This window comes from Lycorma delicatula, chromosome 2 (assembly GCF_047948215.1).
Source record: "Lycorma delicatula isolate Av1 chromosome 2, ASM4794821v1, whole genome shotgun sequence".
Classification (NCBI taxonomy): Eukaryota; Metazoa; Arthropoda; class Insecta; order Hemiptera; family Fulgoridae; genus Lycorma; species Lycorma delicatula.
In genome coordinates, this window is record NC_134456.1 from 120,273,407 (window position 1) to 120,296,578 (window position 23,172).

The 23,172-nt window shown below is 29.9% G+C and overlaps 1 protein-coding gene across 3 annotated transcripts in view; it reads left to right on the forward strand.

The window, feature by feature from the left end:
* The window catches only part of SPR (G protein-coupled sex peptide receptor), a 1,401,361-nt gene that overhangs the window by 111,841 nt on the left and 1,266,348 nt on the right, over positions 1 to 23,172 (forward strand). The gene's annotated exons all lie outside the window — the stretch shown is intronic.

Here is a 23,172-nt window from a genome sequence, read left to right on the forward strand (position 1 = left end):
TTAAAAAGAGTTAACGTTTTTAATTTATGAAAAAAAAAAAATTCTGGATGAGCGAAGTAATTTTGATAAGCAGATTACGAAGCGATACAAATAATCTTATAATCATTATCATTATAATCTTCAATTAATCAGAGTGAAAGTATTAATCACCTTTTATTGGCTTTTTGTATTAAATTAGAATTCGGTCGACATCGAATAAGTTACTCGTCAAGTAGTTTCAGACCGGATAAGAGTCCGGAGCGGTTCTGGACTCTCGCTGTTTATAAATCGTAAGAGCAAAAAGAGCACGATATTGTTGCCGTCCACTCACACTACTGCTTATGAAAACAACATAACAGAAACATTTTCTTTCCTCCCTTCTTCCTCGTCAATGTTCTCTGTACTTTCTATTACGTCTAAAACTTCATCTTTCCTTCCTCTCAAATACCAATTACGTGGGCTAAAGTTTTGCTTTATAGTTGTTGTTAACTTCCTTTACATTAAAAGCCTGGTAACGTGCACCAATTCATGTACGATTTAAGTTTAGACTAGTATAATTCAAGTTATATTGAGTGGCTATTGAAAATCAGTTTTTACGAGCTGTACGCTATATGATAAAGAAAAGCAATCATGAAAGTTGCAAATTTTAATGGTTTGCTATGTTGTAAATTATTACAACTTTAAAGTATGGTGTTCATTTTTATTTTTATGGGTCGTTATGTTTTATAACCTGTTAGCATTCTTTCAAATCCGCTAATTCTTTATCTATACAAACACATAATATTAAGTAGATTTCAAAAGAAAGATACCTATTGTAATGGGTACCATGATTCGACTTCCGGAAAATTTAGACATATCTTCCCGTTTCACATCCCCCAGACGAAATATATATATATATATATATATTTCACTTTCTTGTGGGCACGATAACTGCCGTAATTTTTCGCCAATCACTTTCACATTTATACATAAAATACAACGATCCAAAATCTCGGCCGATTTTGTTAATGGGCAAAATCGGATCATGAGAGTGGAAATGAGAGGGCTTTTTCGAGAAAAAAAATTATTGCTACAACTTTCTTATTAAGTAAAATTTCGAATTCATTTAAAGCTCCTACTATTCTTTGGATAAGAGCCTAAAACTTCTCTAAATAAAGTTTTTTTTTTTCACCAACAATTGGCCCATGGGGGGTGGAAAAATTGGTTTTCGAAGACAAAAAAATCATACCTTCCTTATTAGGCACAGTATCGAATCGGTTAAAGTCGTCGGTAGTCCTCTAAATACCTAAAAATTTTGTCTGAAACAATTTTTGATATGACTAATTCTTATGGCAAGGGATGACCAAAATGCTGGAATTGTAAGAAGATGTGACTTGTCGTATGCTAAACATGTGAAACGTTTTTCTGATGCAACCCATGTATTGAGTAAATTTTAAGTTTTTCATAACTTTAAGGTGGAAATCCTTTTTATCCCCTACTTAACACCGGTGAAATCTACCACCGCCTTCCGGCGTGCCGAAAGGGATTTTTATATTTGTACAATCTTTTTCGGATTCTCGTAGTTTTTTATATTTATTTCCTTAGAGTGAATTAAAAAAAAAAAAAAAAAAAAAAAAATGCATTATAGCTCTAAATTACTTTGACAGGACTTTTTTTCAACATAATGAAAATGTAATACTTGAAAATTGTTATAAAGATTCACTTTCAGTCAAACAGAATTTGTTTTCACCAAGACGTTGTAGAGCTAAAACTTTCGGAGTTTTGTTAATGATGGCGTATCTAAAAAATTAGAAAATCCTCTTAAGCATAAAATCAAATAACATAACATTCGCTCTGTATTATGTTTGTTCATTTAATTTGTTGTTTTCGTCAATTTAATGTGTTTGTAAATTTTTTATTATTGTTTGAGTTGGTACATTTCTTTCCAGAAAATCCTTAATATTAGCATACATCTACTGACAATCAAACGAAATTGCCAACATTTTCATGTTATAAAGGTTATTATATCACACTCAAAACAACGAAATACACGTAGATCAATTAATAACACTCTAATAAACAGAGTAAAACAGAAGTAAATTAAACTAGTCATTGCACAAAATACTAGTACTTTGTGTATTCATTATGCAAATACATATTCACCCATAGGTATAAGGGAAGGACTTGGATGCTGAATATATTAACCAACAAAATTAAGCTTTGCAAATTCCTTATAGATTGGACGAATAAACAAAGACATTAAGTATATTATCATAAAATTTTACATATAGCGTATAGAAAACCAACACTTAAAAAAAATTTTGACAATAATACTTGTATAAATAAATTTATCTAAAAAATCATAAACGCGCATAAAAACTTAAATATTTAATTAAAATACCTATCTACAAAGGTTAACTAACATTTTTTAAGACCGGTGGAATTAACAACATTGATATCCAATCCTTTGCAATAACTGCTAATAATTGGCTTCAAAAGATTTTTGGAAGAACAAAACACATTAATTTGAGGGCGAGTCATTTATAAATCTTAATACCGTCATGTTAAATTAAGTCTTTTGAATGAATTGCAAATTTTCCTAAGGGTTTTTCAGTTCGCTTTTCAGTTCGGCAAATAAAACGAGTTAATCTTACTTGATATTCATTTTAAGGCAAACTAAAATTATATCTATACAAAGCTGTAGGAAAATTCGAATAGTTATATTTTCCAGTTGCTCACCAAGCGATAGATTAATAGAATATTATCTTACATATTCTACGAAAATTCTACTCTCTATACTCCACCTTTTTTTTAAATTACCTTAATTATTTCGGTAAGTTTTCACCAATTTTATAGAAATATATAATCATTAGAAGAATAAAAATAAGATAGAATAGTGAAAATGACAGTAATTAAGGAAATAAAATTTTATTGCAAAGTTTTGTAGAATTTTTAATAAAACTGGTTTCATGTTAAAATAGTAACTGGATAATTGGATAAAATCCGGCTGAATCTGCTGGTAATATCCACAATACACTACTGTAACTCGGTTACTTTTAACAGAACATTTTACATTGTACGTAAATTATCGTATATTTATATAAAAAAGGGGCGTACAAAGTAATAAAAGAAACATCAATTAGAACAGTTGCAGAAATTCCCCCTTTGATATAATAATATAAAACGTATTTTCTACTTCGTTTTTTGTCAGGTACGAAAAGTAACGACTTGTTCTTGGCTATCTGAAACCTAAACTCTATGAATTATAAGGCTGAAACTTTGCTGTAATAACCTATGAGTATAAATATTTCGAATGACAATTTTATGTATAGATTTTTGTTACGAAATATTGGGTCTCAAAATAGACAAACAAAATCGATTAAAATTAAATAATTTTATTGCAGTTAAAATAAGTTAGTTGTATTATAATGCGTATTGTACGTATATAAAATTCAGAATAAAAAAAATATATATTTAGTAAGTTTCTTTCTCATTTGAAACAATTTTTACTGCTGAAGTTAGTCGTTTTAAAATTGAACAAACCAAGTCTAATATGATTAATTGAACTGGAGACTAAAGAACTGGTGTTTAAAATTAAGACTAACTGCTAACGATTGACTAATTAATTCGTTATTTTTAATGAAATTACAGAAATTTTATTACTTGGGCGATAAAAAAATTGCAATTTGCAAGTATATTAACTGCACCAAATTATTTTTGAGTAATAATAATTATGTTGTATTGTATTTCAAGATGAAATCATAAAAATATTAGTGCTTTGCATTTAGCATCGTATTTACATAAGGATCAGATACATAGTCTATACCGGTCTCCGCGCGAGTAGTAGCTCTCGGTCTTTCATTCGAATCCCGGTCAGGCATGGAATTTTTTCACACGCTATAGAGAGCAGTGTATATGAATTCTTACTTTTTATAAAAAAAAGGGGCGTACAACCTAATATAAGAATTATCAATAAGAACAGATGCAGAATTTTCATTTCCTCCTCCTCCTGATATAATAATACCTAACTTTATTTTATACTTCGGTTTTTGTTAGTAATGGAAAGTAGCGATCTATTAAGAATAAGTAAATTGATGAATTATTTGAATTTAAAAAAAAGTTATTTTATAAACGAGTATATATATATATATATATACACATACACGAGGGATATCTCTAAAGTAAAGACGTCTGGGAAATTTCCCAAGGTGGCGAACCTGTGTCGTTTATTGCCAAGCTAGTAATGTACACACTGCATTGTTATGTGTAAGTTGTCGCGTTCTAGTATATTTGATTACGTGTGAGTTATTGCGTTATAAAATGATTAGGAAAATCGATATTGCCGCCGTCTGTGAAATACGTGGGTTCATACGGTTTTTAAACCATCAAAACGTTTAGCCGGCTGAAATTCATGGGCGGTTGGTTGCTGTGTACGGTGATAATGTTATGAATGAAAGAAACGTTCGAAAATGGTGTGAAAGATTTAGAAATAACAGAATTAATGTGCATGATGAAGAAAGTTCGGGGAGGACCCCGATAACCACCGAGGACTTGTTGAAACGCGTAGATAATGAATCTGAAAAGATCGTCGCTCAACGATTTCCGACCTGGCCCTTCTTTTTCCTGATGTTTCATGAGCTATTATCGGTCGCATTGTTCATGACCATTTAGGCTTCAGAAAGGTTTGTGCCGCACGTCTTAACGAAACGTCTCAAAAAAATCCGAATAGGATCTGCTTTGGAATTTTTGATACGCTACAGAGAAAAAGGTGATGAGTTCCTTAATTTAACTGTTACCGGCGATGAAACATGGATCTCGTATTACACGCCAAAGAGAAAACGACAGTCTAGTGAATGGCGTCATCCTCAATCACCAACCAGACCGACAAAGGTCAAGCCACAGCCATTTGGGCGCAAACTGATGGCCACAGTCTTTTGGTAAAAAAAAAATGGGCGCGGTTTAGCATAGTGCTAATTAATTTCATACCACGTGGAACTTTTATAAACGCAGAAGCTTACTGCGAAACTCTACGTAACTTACGGCACGCCATTCAAGATCGGCGATGTGGGCGGCTGACCGTGCTGTACGATAATGCACATGTTGCGGATCCGACTCGTAATTTACTGAGAACATTTGAATGGGAAATTTACGATCACCCTTCATATGGTTTGGATTTGGCTCCTTCTGATTACCATTTGTTTGGGAAATAGGGAAATTGAATGAATTTTTGAATGGTAAGCGATTCGCGGATGATAAAGAACTTAAAAATGTTGTTAATCATTGGCTAAATGGACTGGCGGCAGAAGAATACGCCGAGGTTATATTGAAGTTGGTGTATCGCTAAGATAAATGTCTTAATTCTTGTGTCGATTATATTGAGAAGTAATATAAGAAATGCAATTTAAGAGAAATAAAAAATATTTATAAAGTGTTCAGAATACATTTTTTTACAATGAAACTGTCTGTACTTTAGATATATATATATATCTCAAAAAATATTCTATAGAAAAAAAAACATCGTTCAGAATTATAGAAAGGTTTAAAATAAATTTTTAAATAAAGATTTAAAATAAAATAAAATTAAGATTTAATTTAATTTTAATTCTTTGTATAACTGTGTTTGGTGTTTTCTCTTTACAATATTATTTTTAGATCGATTAACACAATGTATGTTAATGAAATATTTGAATTTTCAGAAAAAAGTAAACAAACATACTGTAGATATGCACGTTACATAATCGTAATTGCAAGACTAAGCAAATTTATTTTAAAATGTGTATGGTTAACCTGTTAAGAATAATCTGTGTTATCGTAATTACATCAAGACTAGTAAAGCAAGATAAACCAATAACTATGTTGTATAATTTTAGTGGTTTTTTGTTTCATATTATTTGAAAATAAAAAAATGAATTTTCTCTTTTGGTTGTGAAAGATGGAAATTAGAAGCGCGCTTCAATATTTTTAATGCAATAATTTTTTCTCATACTGAAGTTGTTTATTAGCAGACTAGCATTGTTATGCTGCCAACTTGTCCCGAATGGTGGCGTTATATGATATGCGCGCTTTCAATCTCTCTTGCCTACACTGCGCATCGGCAGGTCTGGACACGTTAGTTTTTGTAGACCGCGCGTCGCTTTGTTTAATTGTGTTATTATTGGCTTACGTTAGCGTTGCATGTAGTATTTTAAAAGCGTTTTATTTTCAGTAATCGTTAATGCAAACAACATTATTTGGTTAATCGAATAGTACTAAGTACTTCTTACGAGATGTATAAAAATCAGAATCGGTAAGCATTGTATCTTATAACTTAGTTTCACATCCTCTTAGCTTAATCTATGTTTACGTTTTCTATAACCGTTACAGTGTAGCATTTACCACTAGTAAACTAGTTATTTTATTTTCTCTTTTATGGTTTTAGAATAGTTAGAATTTTTTATAGAACACACAAAATATGTTTGTAGCATAAAACACGCTTATATTTATGTTATACGAACTACAGTAGTTTAAAATTTATGTAGTTTAATGTAGGTGAACAGATTATCTAATATAAAAACCAATAACTTGGTTGTCAGTATGTGTTTTTAACGTATAGTATAATATCTTCTGTTATGTCCTCTGATCGGATCTGTTTCTTTTTATTTTACATATTTATTCATAAATATATATTGGAATTAGGCATAGATTAATAAATTAGAACCTAAAGTTCTGTACAAGGCATTATCGATGTATATGCATGCAAAGATAAAATGAAAAAAAAAAGAAGAATAACTGAATATGCTGTCTAGAATTGCATTTTTTGTTTGTGACTAACTAAAATGGTAAACAGATTTGTTAGGTAAGATACTTATCTTAAAAATGAATATGTCGTTTCATAGTTGTTTAATAGTTTTACTATTAAACTATTTAGTTTAGGTTATTATTTTACATATTTTATAATTATTCTTCTTTGATTAATTGTCAGTTGTTAATTTTTTTCTATACTGTATCAGTAATATGTTTAAAATTTTAAGAAAAATTTAAGATAGTTTTACTAAACCAGTAAGTTTACTTATTAAGTTTAATTCAAGGTAACAAAACGAGTAATATTTATAAAAATTGTCTTAAAAAATTAAAGTGCAAGGAGAAGTGAAATTTCCACCGTTTAAAAATGTTGATTGTGATTGATTCATTAGTATTTATTGTCCATCTGTAAGGTAATTAAGTTATATTTAGGTACAAAACTTAACAAATTCCTAAACCACTGAAGCTGGGAATTTTAGCTAGAATAATAACGACGGTATATTTAAAACAAAGAAATTCTTAGTAAAGGAGTTTAGCAGTTGAACCTGGTAATAAAAGCGACAGAACGTGAGTCCATTTTATTGCCGGATCGGAGTTGAACTCGACCCTAATTTAGAGAGGTATTAACACACTTTAACATGGATTTAATTTGCAGCAGATCCTTACCAAATTGATCGAATCAAAAGATGTAATTTCCTGTAGAATTTTATACTGTGTCTTACTTATAAGACTTCATTAAATTGTGTATATGTAATTTAATTTCTAATTTCATAAATTAAAAATAACCTTATATTCCTTAATTATTTAATATTTATATCCTTAATTCTTTAATTTAAGAGGAAACATTTTTTTTATTAATGAGATATACTTAAATTATTTTTGATTAAACAAAAAAAAAAAAAAAACATGTATGAAAGCTTTAAGGACTTAGAATTATGAGATAATATAATTTTCTAAAGTAAAGTATCCTCTAATTTCCCAAACATTTGGCACCGTTGATATAAATACAATTTGTATAAAGTTTCCACTTACTAACAATTTTCAATATATATCTCCTAGTGCTTTCGGAGTCACTACTCCATCATCAGGGATTTCATAGAAGATGTAATTTAAATTTAATGTGCAACTTCACTATATATATTTTAAATTAAAATTTTTATATTCGTAATAGTCGATCGTCAAAAAATAAAAATAATGTACACGTCAATAAGAATGTAACATCACGTCCGTAAGATGTTTACGTGTTTACGACTATTATCTGACCTATAAATATATGATGTATAAATACTTATGACTGATATATTGACGTATAAATTATTTTTTATTTTTTGACGATCGACTATTATGAACATAACAATTTTAAATAAAAATATAATTACATGTAGAGAAGTTACACATATGAATTTGAATTGCATCTTCTACGAAATCCCAGATGATGGAGTAGTGACTCCGAAAGACCTAGGACATATATTGAAATTTGTTGGTAAGCTAAAACTTTATACAAAATATCCTCTACTTAAATTAATGGGGCGTGGTACTACATACAACTTTGCAGTTAAATCTGTTAAAATTATGATTCTACCAGGAAAAAAAATTGGTTCGGTTCAACTAGCAAACCTTAAAAATAATAATAAAACTTACTTCGGTAAAGATGATTTGTTCACTAAGTCATAAGCGAGAGGTACGAATTCAGTGCAGGGATCTCTTTGCCATCCTTAAAAATGAGAGGCATTAAAAAAAGGATTTGATGACCTTACCTCAGACTATTGTTAATGTACTTTCGTCAACATCAGGTTTTTATATTGACAAAAGTTATTTAAAAAAAAAAAAACAAAATTCATAAGGAATTATTAAATAAATATCTTTAGTGATATTTTTTTCTTAAACTTTAGATAAAATTTTACATTTAATATTGGCTCAATTATATTATGATGTGAAAACTAAAAAAGAGCTTACTATTAATATTCTGAAACTGCCCCTTTTGAAAAAATAAACTCGTTGGTAATATTTCACATAGTATTATAGTTTTTAGGGCAGGATCTAAAATTAATTACGGGAACACAACAAATATAATAGATTTTTTAATCTATTATTTCAATTAATTAATTAATCTAACGATGTAGATGATTAATATGTACAGTGATGATAGGAACTTATTTCTGAATCGTGCCGAAGCACAAAAATAAAGTTTGCCGGATAAATTTACATAAAGGTATCTGTTAATAATTTGTTAATCTATCTATATAAGCAATTTAGAAACTTAAAAACAGAATTCGATACTTATGTATTAACGCCACCGCAGCTACAGCTTTATTTAAAAACAACGTAGTCAATCGGATTTCGGTGGAAAATGAACAGTCTGTTTATTAATTTTAATAAATGGTTATTTATATTTATTTATATTATAAATATAATTTAACCAAACTTAACCTACGCTCGCTTTTCTCGCTAACCTTGACTAATTAACACCGTAATTTTTGAGTATTTATTTAATAAATTCAGTTATTATTTATTATTTAGATAATCAAAACACTCTTGTTAGTTAGTCGAGGATGGCAAGGGTAGGTAGCTGTAGCTGTAGTTAATACGTAAGTACCCAAAATTGATACAATTAATACAACAAAAAACAAACTGATACAAGTATAAAACATTTTATTAAGTGCAACTAAAGTAAATTTAACTCTAATACGTACACAATTTAAAATAACAATGTACCCAGTTTTTCATATTTCGTGTGAAATAATTTAGGATGTCATATTAACAATTTTCTTTAAAATAAAAAGAAATGAATGCCAGCAAAAGTCCAAGTTTATATTTAAGTTTCATTTGTCAACACATGAACCACGTTTAGACGAAGACCCATTCCGTCTCTGACGTACATAACCTATAAGATTTCAAACAATTACTCTTAATGAAGCTATCACTTTATGTATTTTACGTGTTGGCAAATGAAATTTAAAAAAATGAGCTTAATATTCATTAATTACAATATTTATGTTCAGTTAAAATAAGTTTTGGCGAATTAAATTTCAATTTCACTACCGAAATTAAAATTACAGCATTATCAAACATACCATTTCGTAACTATCTTTAAAAAAAGAGAGAATGCATTATGAAAAAAAAAATTGTACTATAATTACGCAGCCACTGGTCTATTTCAACCCACTCTTCATTTCTTGAAAAAGTCGGAAAACCAAAACAACGCGAAATGTTATATTCCATCCTCAATTTGGTGTTAAATTGATATTATCGTATCAGAGTGAACAGCTAATTACATAATAATGATTATAATTTGGTAACTATGTACTTATTATTGTGTTCAGATAGATTTTCTTTCCTAAAAAATCACAACACCCTCACTGACTCGATCTTCATTAATTCTCTATTCCTGGACAGCTAAAATGCTGAATGCTATTATTCTCAAGAAAGTTTTTTATTAGAAAAGCAAAAACGTTTTTAAAACAACTAAGCGAATTATTTAAATTTGGACTGAAAAAGGTGCTGAGATTTAAAAAATGTGATGTGGACACTAAATGACTTCCTTGTGCGCCTATTTAATATGTATACACATTTTTTTTTAAATGAAAAGTACATAAAATTTTATTTCATTTATAACTTCTGATATATTTTTATTTTTTATTTATTTGTATTATTGAATTATTTTTTATCGTAATTTTTTTTACACTCAGTTTAATAATTATTAATAAATCTATATACTTAAATAAAAAAAATAGGATGTCTGATTCAAACCGATGTGCCTTCCCCTTGTAAGATACAAATATTTCATTAATTAAATTTGGCTGTAAGTCTGAAACCAATGAAAATAAGTATCACTTATGATATATTGTTGAAAAGCTCGGTATTTACGTATTAACGCCACCGCAGCTACAGCTTTATTTAAAAAGAAAGTAGTCAATCGGATTTCGGTGGAAAATGGGCCGAAACTCCTGTATCAGGATCAATAAAATTGTATTTATGATTAACTTTAGCATGTAGGAATCCTTCTATTTCTATTCTATTTGTTTGGTAACCTTTCCAACTGTCAGAATAAATTGTGCTACCTACCATCTGCAGGGTTTTAATTTCTGGGTAATATTTAAAACAACTAAAAACGAAAAAGAAATAGAACTATTAACGAAACTGCAATAATAACCACGAATACTCGGAACAAGAAAAAACACAACCGCAATCATCAAGAGCTGAACCTAACCTAATTAATTATTTATTACTTAAATAATCAAAACATTACTGTTGATTAGTCAAGGTTAGCGAGCGTAGGTTAAGTTTGGTTAGATTATATTTTCATGTTTATATCTTTAAACACATATTTAAAGATATACATATTAAAGATATAACATATTTAACGCTGCGGTGGCGTTAATACGTAAGTACCCAGAATTCTTGTGAAAACGGGTTTTCAATTTATTTTTGTTTTTTTGAACTGCTTTTCTTTTAACATCTTTATTGTATAATCGCATTTAGACCACATACTCTTTGTAATCTTGTTAAATTTGTGTGTGCTTGCGCGCGCATATTCTGTAAGTTGGGTTTTGTATTGTATTTTTACGTAAATATTTTTTTCTTATCGACTTAAAATTTACTTTTCATTGTATAAATAAATACAATGAAGTATTTACCGTAATAGTTTCTACTGAAGTTTATTTTGAAATCAGATCAGATTAATCTGTTTTACTCATGAGAATTGTACATCCGTGATTACACTATTAGATTACAGAAGTTAAAGTGGAACATTGCATAAGACAAAGGATAGTCGACACAAGAGTACACTTAGAATGACTGGGTCAAATGTGTGTATGAATATTCATGTTTAAAGTTTACAAGGGGGTGGCACCACCTTATCTTATCTTATCTTGCGACCAAACAAAGATGAGAAATATAATGTCGTCGATAAGGTTTCCGTGACGACATCTTCTCTTCTTTATCCTCTCCCATTTACTTATCGTGAATTAGCTAGCTGCGTTACGTCGGTCGACACGGGTAAGAGCGGATAGAGATCTCTACAGTACCAGTGATCAATTATAAAACAATGGACCCACCTATTCTGTAACGATCCCAACGGACTGTTTGCATCGTACACTGCCTTAACGATAACATTACAGTACTCTCTTAAACAAACCCATTCCATCTACCCTTTTATCGTGACACCTAAATTGAACAAAATTGATTTATTACATTTTGGCTCTACCTTGTACGATGCATGTTTGATCTTGTGTTACGCATTAATGTGAACAGAATAGTGATAAGATTGTTTTATTTTAATAAATTTATTTCTTATTAATTTAAAGTAACATCTAACTTACAAAATTTCAACAATTTCCCTTTCTGTTTCAGTGATCCTGAATTGTTGAAATAAAATTTGGTTATTTATATTGCTGCATTTGTTTATGATCAAGAATTCAGATCCTTTTTTTTTTGGTGAATGGCTTTTATTAATTGAAAGGCCGAAAAATACAGTTCAGTCTTAGTACGGGAATACAGATTGTTATAGGGATTCAAACCTGGAACCTTTGGTTCAGAAGTTAGTGATAATATTGACAAAACCACCGAGGTGCTCTACACTAGGTTAAAATCATTTTTTATATATTGTTGAAGTAATTAAAGATTGGGTAATTCTGAACAATCGCTTCACCAACTTCAATTCATACTTTGATATACCGTAGCATGATTAGGATCAGGAAAACATAAGAGCTAAATATTAGAAAGCGGGTTTGGATGTGAAGTCGAAGCCCGCGCCACGTTTTCAGTTCTCTAGTCAATTAGCTATTAGTTTTGTGAGTTACCGAGTTAAGGTGCTAATCCGTTTTGTAGAGAGAGGTTAAGCTTAGAGTTAGAGTTAATGTTAGATTTTTGTGGAGAGAATTTAGGGATAAATTACCAAGGTTTGGCAATACTTAATACTATCTCTTAGGACTGTTTGCCGAATTTATGTTTAAACGGAAATATAGTCACTATAGAGAGAAAGTTCATCACATGGGGCGATTCAGGGAGGGGGGGCATGCGTTGGTGCAGTGATAGTGAAGGAAAGGGTAGCCCTCTTGGTGAGAGTCACCAAGGCAATCGGGAGGGATGTCGTAATGTCTTAATGATCCAAGAGGAACTCCGTCGGGAGATTAGCTTCAAGCTGCACAAAGGGGGCTGGTCTTCAGCCACATCATTTGGGACCGACCGAAGTAACGTCTTGTAGGCGGTTACCGGTTGCTCTCAAGTGGTAAAAAAAATTTCAGTCATTACCCAACTTCCTTGCGTTTACATATTCAAAACTGGTGATGGTCGAATTGAGCTTAAATTTTCCTTAGTGTTATTTTTCAGTGCTTATCGTCTTTTTTTTTACTCCATTATTGCGTTTTGGTGTTTCTCGATTTAACTGAATTATCTCAAGCCTATATAATTAAAATGGATTTCTGTAATGCTTTTTTTGTCTTCAGTCATTTGACTTTGATGCGGCTTTCCAAGATTCCCTATCTAGTGCTAGTCTTTTCATTTCGGGATACCCCCTACATCCTACATCCATAAAAATTTGTTTTACATATTCCAAACGTTGCCTGCCTGCACAATTTTTTCCTTCTACCTGATATTAAAGCGACTCTAATATTAAAGGATAACTATTCCAGGATGCCTTAATATGTGGCCTGTAAGTTTGCCTCTTCTTTTAACTATATTTTTCCAAATGCTTCTTTCTTCATCGATTTGCCGCAACACATTTCTCCTATAGCAACACATTTCAAAAGCTTGTAATATTTTCTTCTCAGGTACTCCGATCGTCCAAGTTTCACTTCCATATAAAGCGAAGCTCCAAATATATACTTTCAAAAATCTTTTCCTGACATTTAAATTAATTTTTGATGTAAACAAATTATATTTCTGACTGAAAGCTCTATTCGCCTGTGCTATTCTTTAGTATTTCTACTTCCCAAATAACAAAATTCTCCACCTCCGTAATATTTTCTCTTCCTATTTTCACATTCAGTCGTCCATCTTCATTATTTCTACTACATTTCATTTCTTTCGTTTTGTTCTTGTTTAGTTTCATACTGTAGTTCTTGTGTAGGACTTCATCCATGCCGTTCATTGTTTCTTCTAAACAATGCCTTAATATGTGGCCTGTAAGTTTGCCTCTTCTTTTAACTATATTTTTCCAAATGCTTCTTTCTTCATCGATTTGCCGCAACACATTTCTCCTATAGCAACACATTTCAAAAGCTTGTAATATTTTCTTCTCAGGTACTCCGATCGTCCAAGTTTCACTTCCATATAAAGCGAAGCTCCAAATATATACTTTCAAAAATCTTTTCCTGACATTTAAATTAATTTTTGATGTAAACAAATTATATTTCTGACTGAAAGCTCTATTCGCCTGTGCTATTCTTTAGTATTTCTACTTCCCAAATAACAAAATTCTCCACCTCCGTAATATTTTCTCTTCCTATTTTCACATTCAGTCGTCCATCTTCATTATTTCTACTACATTTCATTTCTTTCGTTTTGTTCTTGTTTAGTTTCATACTGTAGTTCTTGTGTAGGACTTCATCCATGCCGTTCATTGTTTCTTCTAAATCCTTTTTACTCTCAGCTAGAATTATTATATCATCAGCAAATCGTAGCATCTTTATATTTTCACCTTGTACTGTTACTCCTAAATTGTACTGATCTAAATTGTTCTTTAACACCCTTAACTGCTAGTTCTGTGTTAAGATTAAAAAGTAACGGGGATAGGAAACATCCTTGTCGGACTCCCTTTCTTATTACGGCTTTTCTCTTATGCTCTTCAATTATTACTGTTGCGTTCCTGTAAATGTTAGCAATCGTTCTTCTATCACTGTATTTGAACCCTATTTTTTTTTTTAATGGTAAAATTCAATAATAAGAAATATCAATTGTTCATATATAATACAAAATAAATAGTAAGTGAATTATTTTACGGTTGGTTTAATTTGTTTTTTCTATTTTATTAAAATAAGAGGTAAATTATCCGGTCTTGAATTTTCCTGAAAGAGGTAATAAAAGAAATAAATTACTGTAATGAAAGAATTTTCCAGAATATTGTACTCCGAGAAGTCTTCTAAGTATACTTGAATATTATTACTTTTTTAAGAGTAAAGTCTTTTAATACTATTTTTGTTCATGAAAGTTAACAAGTATTAGTGTCTTGAAAACTAGACAGAAATATTTATAAAACTTATAATAAAATGAATGAAGAAAACAATATATTTTATTTATTTTTCCCTTTCAGAATTAAATCTTGGATTTGTAGTTAAACGAAAAATTTACATTATTAAAAAGGATGGGTTTGTATTTTAAAATACTCACATATTTCGTAAATTTTTCTCTCGTCTATGTAACCTTTCATTGTTTTCTTAAGTAAATACTACTAAACCTTTGAGTTGAACTTTGTAATTTATATTTTATAGATATCATTTGAATTTTTTATTTTCATTTCAGTACCTTTCATTTGCTTACTCATCTTTCTGTAAAAAAATTATTTGAAGAAATCTTTCGTTTTTTACATATTTTTGTCTTATATTTATTTAATTTGTTTTAACTTCGTCAAAATCTAACTTATATCCTTATGCACACATCTTTCTCGCTGAAACTTTTTATTTGTTGACTAAACCATACTTTAAATAAAAATTAAATGTTAAAACAAAAGAAACTTATTAAAATATAAATAAGAGAATAAAATGAACAAACTTTAAAAAAAAAACATTAAAAGATATAACATTATATTTTTCAATTCCTCCTTAAAGATTAACTTTTTAAATTAAGGTTCAGTTAGTTAACTGTTTATTTTTAATTTGGCCCTTAGCTCAAATATTTAAATTTTAATCTGAATTAAGAAGTATTTTAAGCAAATTTTTTGTACTTTAATCGAATACCGGTGCCACCACAAGTTTCCTTCAAATCTGGGACTTTTTCGAACGAATCTCTTTATTCATTGTTAATTTACATGCTGCTGCACTATTTCAACTTTAAGATCGCGGAAAATTTACTTATTTATACTACGTAACGATCTCCGGCGGCCAGTTATTACTTATCTCATCGAGTATTTTGAGAACGGTTTCTCGTCCCCTTTCATGCGACGCCACACGATTTCGGCGAAGTAGTATTAGTATAGTGCCTGGTAAAATTTGTTGCAATGACATACAACAACCGTCAGTTTTGTAAAGGCGCATAGTGTGTCCATCGCTACATGTTCTGGTTCCTGGTAGAATGCCAAGTAGTTGCGGGAAATCACTGGCTTATCTTCGTTAAGTCGGCAATTTCCAAACATTTATTTAACGGGTTAGTCTAGTGGTGAACGCGTCTTTGCAAATCAGCTGATTTGGAAGTCGAGAGTTCCAACGATCAAATCCTAGTAAAGGCAGTTACTTTTATACGGATTTCAATACTAGATCGTGGATACCGGTGTTGTTTGGTGGTTGGGATTCAATTAACCACAAATCTCAGGAATTGTCGAACTGATACTGTACAAGACTAAACAAGGGAAAAAACATTCATGTTAAACGTCAGTAGCGAAATAAAAACTGCTTTTACAATAAACACACAGAACCAATTACAGGTAAACTGCTGCAATACATTAAATACAGATATCGAAATGAATTCATGTCGTTATGAGAAGGAAATTTAATCTTTTCATATTTTTTTCCGTTCGAGGTATTTAATCTTTAATTAGCATTCGTATATTGTTAAAAATATGTAAAAATATTGTTGAAATTGTATATTTAAACAAATATTCAGTGGCGGCGGTATTCCATAATAATACCCAAATTTTTATTTATATTTTTATTAATTTTATTACTCGGGCTTCTTTCAGTTTTATGAAAACGGTATATCGTAAAAATCGAAATTAAAAAAAAATCAAAAATTTAACATACGATAGATTTGATTATAACAATTTATGTCATCAACGTTTTTGTCATTGGTAAATAATAATTGATTATTTGAATATCACATAGTAATTTAGAAAATACAACTCTGAAAAGAACAATAAATAAAAAACAATACTAATAAAGAGTAGATTAGGGTGTTTTATATATATATATATATTCGGTTTTTTTTTGTTCTTTGGTTTCTTATGTGATAAAGTGGTGTTCTAATAAGAAAATAACGAAAATATATTTCTTTATTTTTCACAGAATATAACAATTTATCAAATTGAAGTGATCTTTTACTTTCATTCTACTGTTTCTCCTCCTTCTTACTTGAAAAATATGTCCTACTGTAGTTTCTTTTTGATAAAGTAGCGATAAAAGTACTTATAATAATAATATTAATAAAAATGAAAGTATTTTTAAGCATGATAAAGTAATTTCTTTAACTGTTTTTCTATGACGAGATTAAAAGATTATTCTTGATAATTTACTTATAGCAAAAAATGTCATAAAACTTTGTATTATATTTCTTTAAATGATGGTGTGTTAATAAGGAATAAATTTATTCTATTATTTTGTTTACTAGGTTTTAGAGCAGGTTATCTGTAGGTTGTTTGAGTACCATCATAGTAGTAAAAAGATTGATCGTTAAGTGTAATGACTTTACGTTTGGAGTAAGGTTTCTAGAATTATAACGAGGAACTTTCTGCGGGTGATAACGACTGACTGAAACGCCATTATTTTGTTTTATACACTAGCTGCTGGTGAAAAAAAAATTATAAAACCAAACCAAGTTTTTCTTCCATTGTACGTGTTTTATTTTAAAAAGTCTTATGTAGCTTGGAAAAAAGTAATATTTTTTAAGTAATCATTTACATTGATACATTGACTCATCTGTCTGTCACTCTAAAGTATAGGATTGTGTCGGAACCAGTATTAATAAAAAATTTAATTTCACTTGTCTCAATTCCCGGTTATATATGAAAAAATCTAAGATTTAAAAATTATTTTGTGTTCTAAAAAATGTTATTACGTAAATACTGCAAACTATTTATTTTCTTTTTTATATTTAGTATGATATAAAAAAGTTTTTATCTGTTTACTATGTGTGTGTTACACAATTACAGTAATTTATACCTCAATGCTGTCAGAACTAATAGCGTATAAATAAAGTCGCCTCCAATCATATTAATGGAAAGTCCTATATGCGAAACCAAATTATTTTGTTTGATTTAATAGTCTTCACATTATTACAATCGAAATTTGGATTGGGAAATGTATGTAAATGGTAATAAATTGTTATTCTTGGCTCATAAACGTTTTAACCATTAAGAGATTTTTCTATGGTCAAATAACCTAAATTATTTTTTTTTTACAAGTGTGATTTCATAAGACAATTAATGTATTAGTATTATTCTAGATTTTTTTATTTTACAAAAACATCGAAAATGAGAAAAAATGTATTTTTTCCTCTTTTTAAAAATGAAATAAATTTTTTAATATATACGTAACATTTACGTATATTGTAAATGTTACGTTTTTGCTTTAGCTATGTTTACTTAAATAATTTCTATTTTTATATTTTATTCATTTTTCATATCATATTATTAGTCTCCTCAAAATGGCCTTATAAATAATTCTTTATTTTATTAATCACATCCTTACTACAGAAAAATTGGTTTAACATTCTAATGAACTTCTTAGTGAAATTAATCCATTTCTATACTTCCATTATTATAGTTCCTTAACTGGAAAGTAACAGCAACGAAACTGTGATAATACATTCATTTCTAATGTAATAATAAAATAAGCTTAGTGATTTTTTTTAGAATAAATAAGGGGGTGTTAATCTTCTTTAAACACCTGTTGTACTTTGTATTTGTTTTTATTTTTGCTACATGTTAATTATATATTGATCTACCTAAACATAATAGTATAAATAATTTAATTAAGTAGATTATAAAATTAAGATTATTTTAAAGCCAAAATCTACTGGCATGTATCTGTTTCAACATTTCATAAAAATTTTTGTTGGTTTGTAATACGTAAAAATTGTTTTTTAATTATTTAACTTAATTTTTTTTTTAACTTGATAACTATTTCAGTAATTAAAATGTCTTTGTGTTGATGTGATTAATTTTTCAGTAAGATTCAGTAATGGTTAAGTTAATGATTTATTACTAAATTTTATTAATATTTTACTTCATTTAGAAGCAAGCTTTCATTGTTATACTTGTCCTAACGATTAACTTAGCATGTTTATTCTAATAGTTTCAATTACAGTTTAGGTAGTACCTTTGAATCTTTTTAATTATAAATATTACTATTTATTAGTTAGGTCAACCTAAAACAGAAGGAAGTTATTGTAACTCAAAATGGGATTTTCGAAATTTCCATTCATTGGACATGGCCTCTACCCACTGATAAGAAAAGTGACTTGCAATCTTGGGATTCTCGAAGTTATTATTTTAATAATTATTTATTACAAAAGAAATTTCAAAAGGTAAGGATCCAGTGCGAATTTTATGCTGGTGGTTCGATGTGTGTCATTTCTAGTTTTTGGTCGATTTAATGTATAATTTGTTAAGTAATACATAGAAAATGCACCATTATAAATCTTCTACAATGTGCTAAAAATTTAATGTTTTGCACAAAAAGAAACTGTACTTTTATCCAAAACCGGCGTCACCAATTGTTCCGTTCAAATCGGTAGCTTTTTCGAATGAATTTCTTTATTCATTGTTAATTTACGAACTATTGCATTATTTCAACTTAATAAGATCACGGAAAATTTTTCTAATGACTGCTACACGGTGACTTTCAGCGACCAAGTGTCCTTTATTGCACTGAGTATTTTTTGCAGCGGATTCTCATTCACTATCATGCACGCCGTATGAATTCGGCGAAGATGGATTTCACGTCGTGCATTGCAATTCTTTGCTTTTTATTCCGCCACTTCAGCGACCCTTACAAGCGAATAACGGTTTAATTTGATTACCTGTTTGAAGATGAACAAAATGGTACCGATGATTCACAATATAATGACGGAACTTTCCGTTTCCAGTGCGTTGGTTTGGTACACAAGTCAGGAATCTGAGTATATCCTCCAAACATTAACGTTGCCTTTAACAGCATTCAGCAGGGTTTGAATCGATTTGTTAGCAAACAAAAGAAACGCCGTCTTTTTACATCAAATGCCGCTGAAAATCCATTGTTTTGGGTAGACGCGACCAGCATGATTTTTGCGCCTCGAGAACAGCATCTCATTGGTTTCGACGACCATGATTTTATTTTCATGTGTTATTTTCAATGACTTTATTTTGCCTGTGCTGTTCAATATAGTTGTTACTCACTTCTCTACCGGCTGCAATGAATTAGATACAGGTGAGCAGCAGAATTTATGTCATTCTGAGAAGGAAACTTACTCTTATTTTATCCTTTCTTTCTTTTTTGTTTAGCCTCCGGAAGTTATACCTTACGGTATAACTTCAGAGGATGAATGATGATGATGATATATGTATGAATGTAAATGAAGTGTGGTCTTGTACAGTCTCAGGTCGATTATTCCTGAGATATGCCACTGAAGAACACCGGTATCCACGATCTAGTATCTAAATTTATATAAAAGTAACTGTCTTTATTAGGATTTGAACCTTAGAACTCTCGACTTCGAAATCAGCTGATTTGTGATGACGAGTTCACCACTAGACCAACCCGGTGGGTTTCTTATCATTTCCGTTTGAGGCAGTTAATTTTTAAATTAATATATTATATTAATATATTATAAATTGGGTATTTAAAGAAATTAGGGATGACGGCATTCGATAAAATCATCAAAGAAACATATTAAAATATTATGAGAATGGTAAGAACGGTTTGTGGACTTTTGAAAAAGAATGATAATGCTTACTATGAAAAGTTTTTTATTCTTTATTTTCAAATAAAATTGGTTTTAATTAATATTTCACTAGTGTAATAATATGAGTGCGGAAATACCTTGAAGAGATGTTAAAATTTAGGCAAGGTATCGCTGCGCGTAAATCTTAACGTGGTTGTTTAATGTAAAATACATGTTCGATTTATCATAACTTTAAACATAACACTGTCTTCTGATGACATGAGTAGTCCACTTAAATCGAGTGTTTTGTTAGTCAGAGCTGTTTTGCTACCTACGCACTTGACAATGCCTCTATAATTAAATCCCAAACACTACAACCACTAGGCGATATTATATTTTTTTCAAATAGTGTACTTAAATATTGCGATATAAAATAATATCTTCTGAATATTTAAATGAAATTTGTATTTCACATCCTTAAAAAACTTTTCATATGAGAAAAATTTGAATTATAAACTTTTACTGGATCTTTTATATGGAACGAAGGACTTCTATAAAGTGTTCTGATTAGTTAGACTATCGTCATTATGCTTGTTAATTTGATCTCCTAATAATTAAACTGTAGAAAAAAATGCAAATAGATGTGAACTTTTTTTTTACAGAGATCTGCAGTAAAATTATAACATTAATTAAAAATTATCATGACATTTGTGACATAATGAAAAAAAATTATAATTTGTGGCCCGGCCAAACCAGTTGTATCTTATGCTAACGGCTGCTGAGTGCTATATCTGGCCACTGTTGACTTCTAATTAAAAAATACATCCTGGTCTGACGATCCAGAATTTAACAAGCTATGCAATCATTCATGATCCATGATTTTTTACAATCATTACATGAACTACTTGCCGCCAAAACTAGCTTAGTAACACGCAACTACTTTTAAATCGAGAAAGCTGCATAAGATATCGGGAGTCTTCCGAGATAATATAAAACAAAATCAATCAATACGAGACACAGTAAAAAAAAAGTATACAATTTTTTAAATGAAAAGCTTTGATTATTTTTATACCAATAAGATTCAATATTTGATTAGGAAGGATCCGCCAATTACCACCAGATTGTTAACGATATCGTGAGCAGAAACATCGCGCATTTAGGTACTCCAATCCACAAAAGTGTTGCGATTGATTTCTAATTCGTGTTAGTAACAAAACATTACACAAATTTTACCGATGCTAGGCCCATGGTCCAAGCGTAAATGAAGAATACTATTGCATGGTAATTTAGAACTGGTCAGAAATTTATTTCGGTGTAACCGTTTAAATATACCTCTACTTGGAGCCGTCCATCGGTTCCGTACAGCCATTCGTAAGATCATGTCTTGCTCCCGTTCACATATACGCGGATTGCGAAGATTTCGTGTTCCTGGTAAAACAAAATAGCATTATTTTCAGTTGTAACACGTTCGCACAAAATTCATGATAGATGACGGAAATAAAAAATAAGACGACCGTGTTGTTTAATAACCAGTTGTAAATGCTGTTAGATACGGATCTGTGTGAACGTGCGCAGTATGGACGTGCACGACCGTACATATTATATAGTGTTCTACTAAATAAACTAATAAATTACTAGTTGTTTACAAATAGATTATTTATAACTTTTTTAACAGATAACAGAAGAATAATACCGATTAAAAGATTGGTGAAAAACTGGTAAACCTTTTCCGGGAAATGGATCAAAATCAGTCGATTAAGAAGTCATTGAGCTTGTTAATATTCTTTTTTTTTTCAACCATACACTGTCATCATCATTTCGAATTTTACGATATGCATTTGTTATAAAGATACGATTTTTTCTTCAGTGACAGATTAAATTTAACAAATTTTTTTGATTTTTTGTTATTTGCGTTTAATTCGATATTTGTTTCTGTTTATGTAAATTGTTTGATCAATACACGTATAACCGATTGTGCGTGAAGAAAAGTGTAAATAAACAAAAAGCGTATTTATGTGGTTGTTTTTGAAGTCGTCTACGAAAATAAAAAAAAAACCTTAACGTCTAGTATTAAAAGAGTCAGCCTTCAGAAAAAAAATCGCTGTAGGCAAAATGCGGGAAAATTAATGGTCTCATTAAAAGTAAGGCGCGAGGCGAATGATCTAACTGTGGTTCTCTTTCACTCTCTCTCTCTCCAGTTAACTCTATTTTCTCTTACATCTTTAACAAATATTGTTGGTTCGATGGATTCAAGAACTCTGGCAATTCATTTAAACTTGAAAGTTTGTTAACGGAAGAACTAAATTTGAAGGATTAAATGATCAACAAGTAATCTGAGAATTCGAGTTAATTTGATTTCTCATGCTTGAATGACTTAAAATAACCACCATGCTCCCTTCCTTCTATATTTTTTCTTATTCCTTTTCCTTCTGCTCTAAAAGAGTGGAAAATATCATTTGCTTTTTGTAAAATTCTTCTTTTAATATTGTATACATGTAATAATTCATTTTCTTTAGCTTTATGTTTGACATAATACGTATGTATACATATGTCATTCAATTATTAATTTTTCTTTAAACCGGATCAATATTATAACCTTTAATTTAACCAAACTGATTTAATGAATTGATATTATGTATTGAAAATTTTAATCGACTTTTCCTTATAATTACCTTGAAGAAACGTTTAGTCAACGTTCTGTCAATA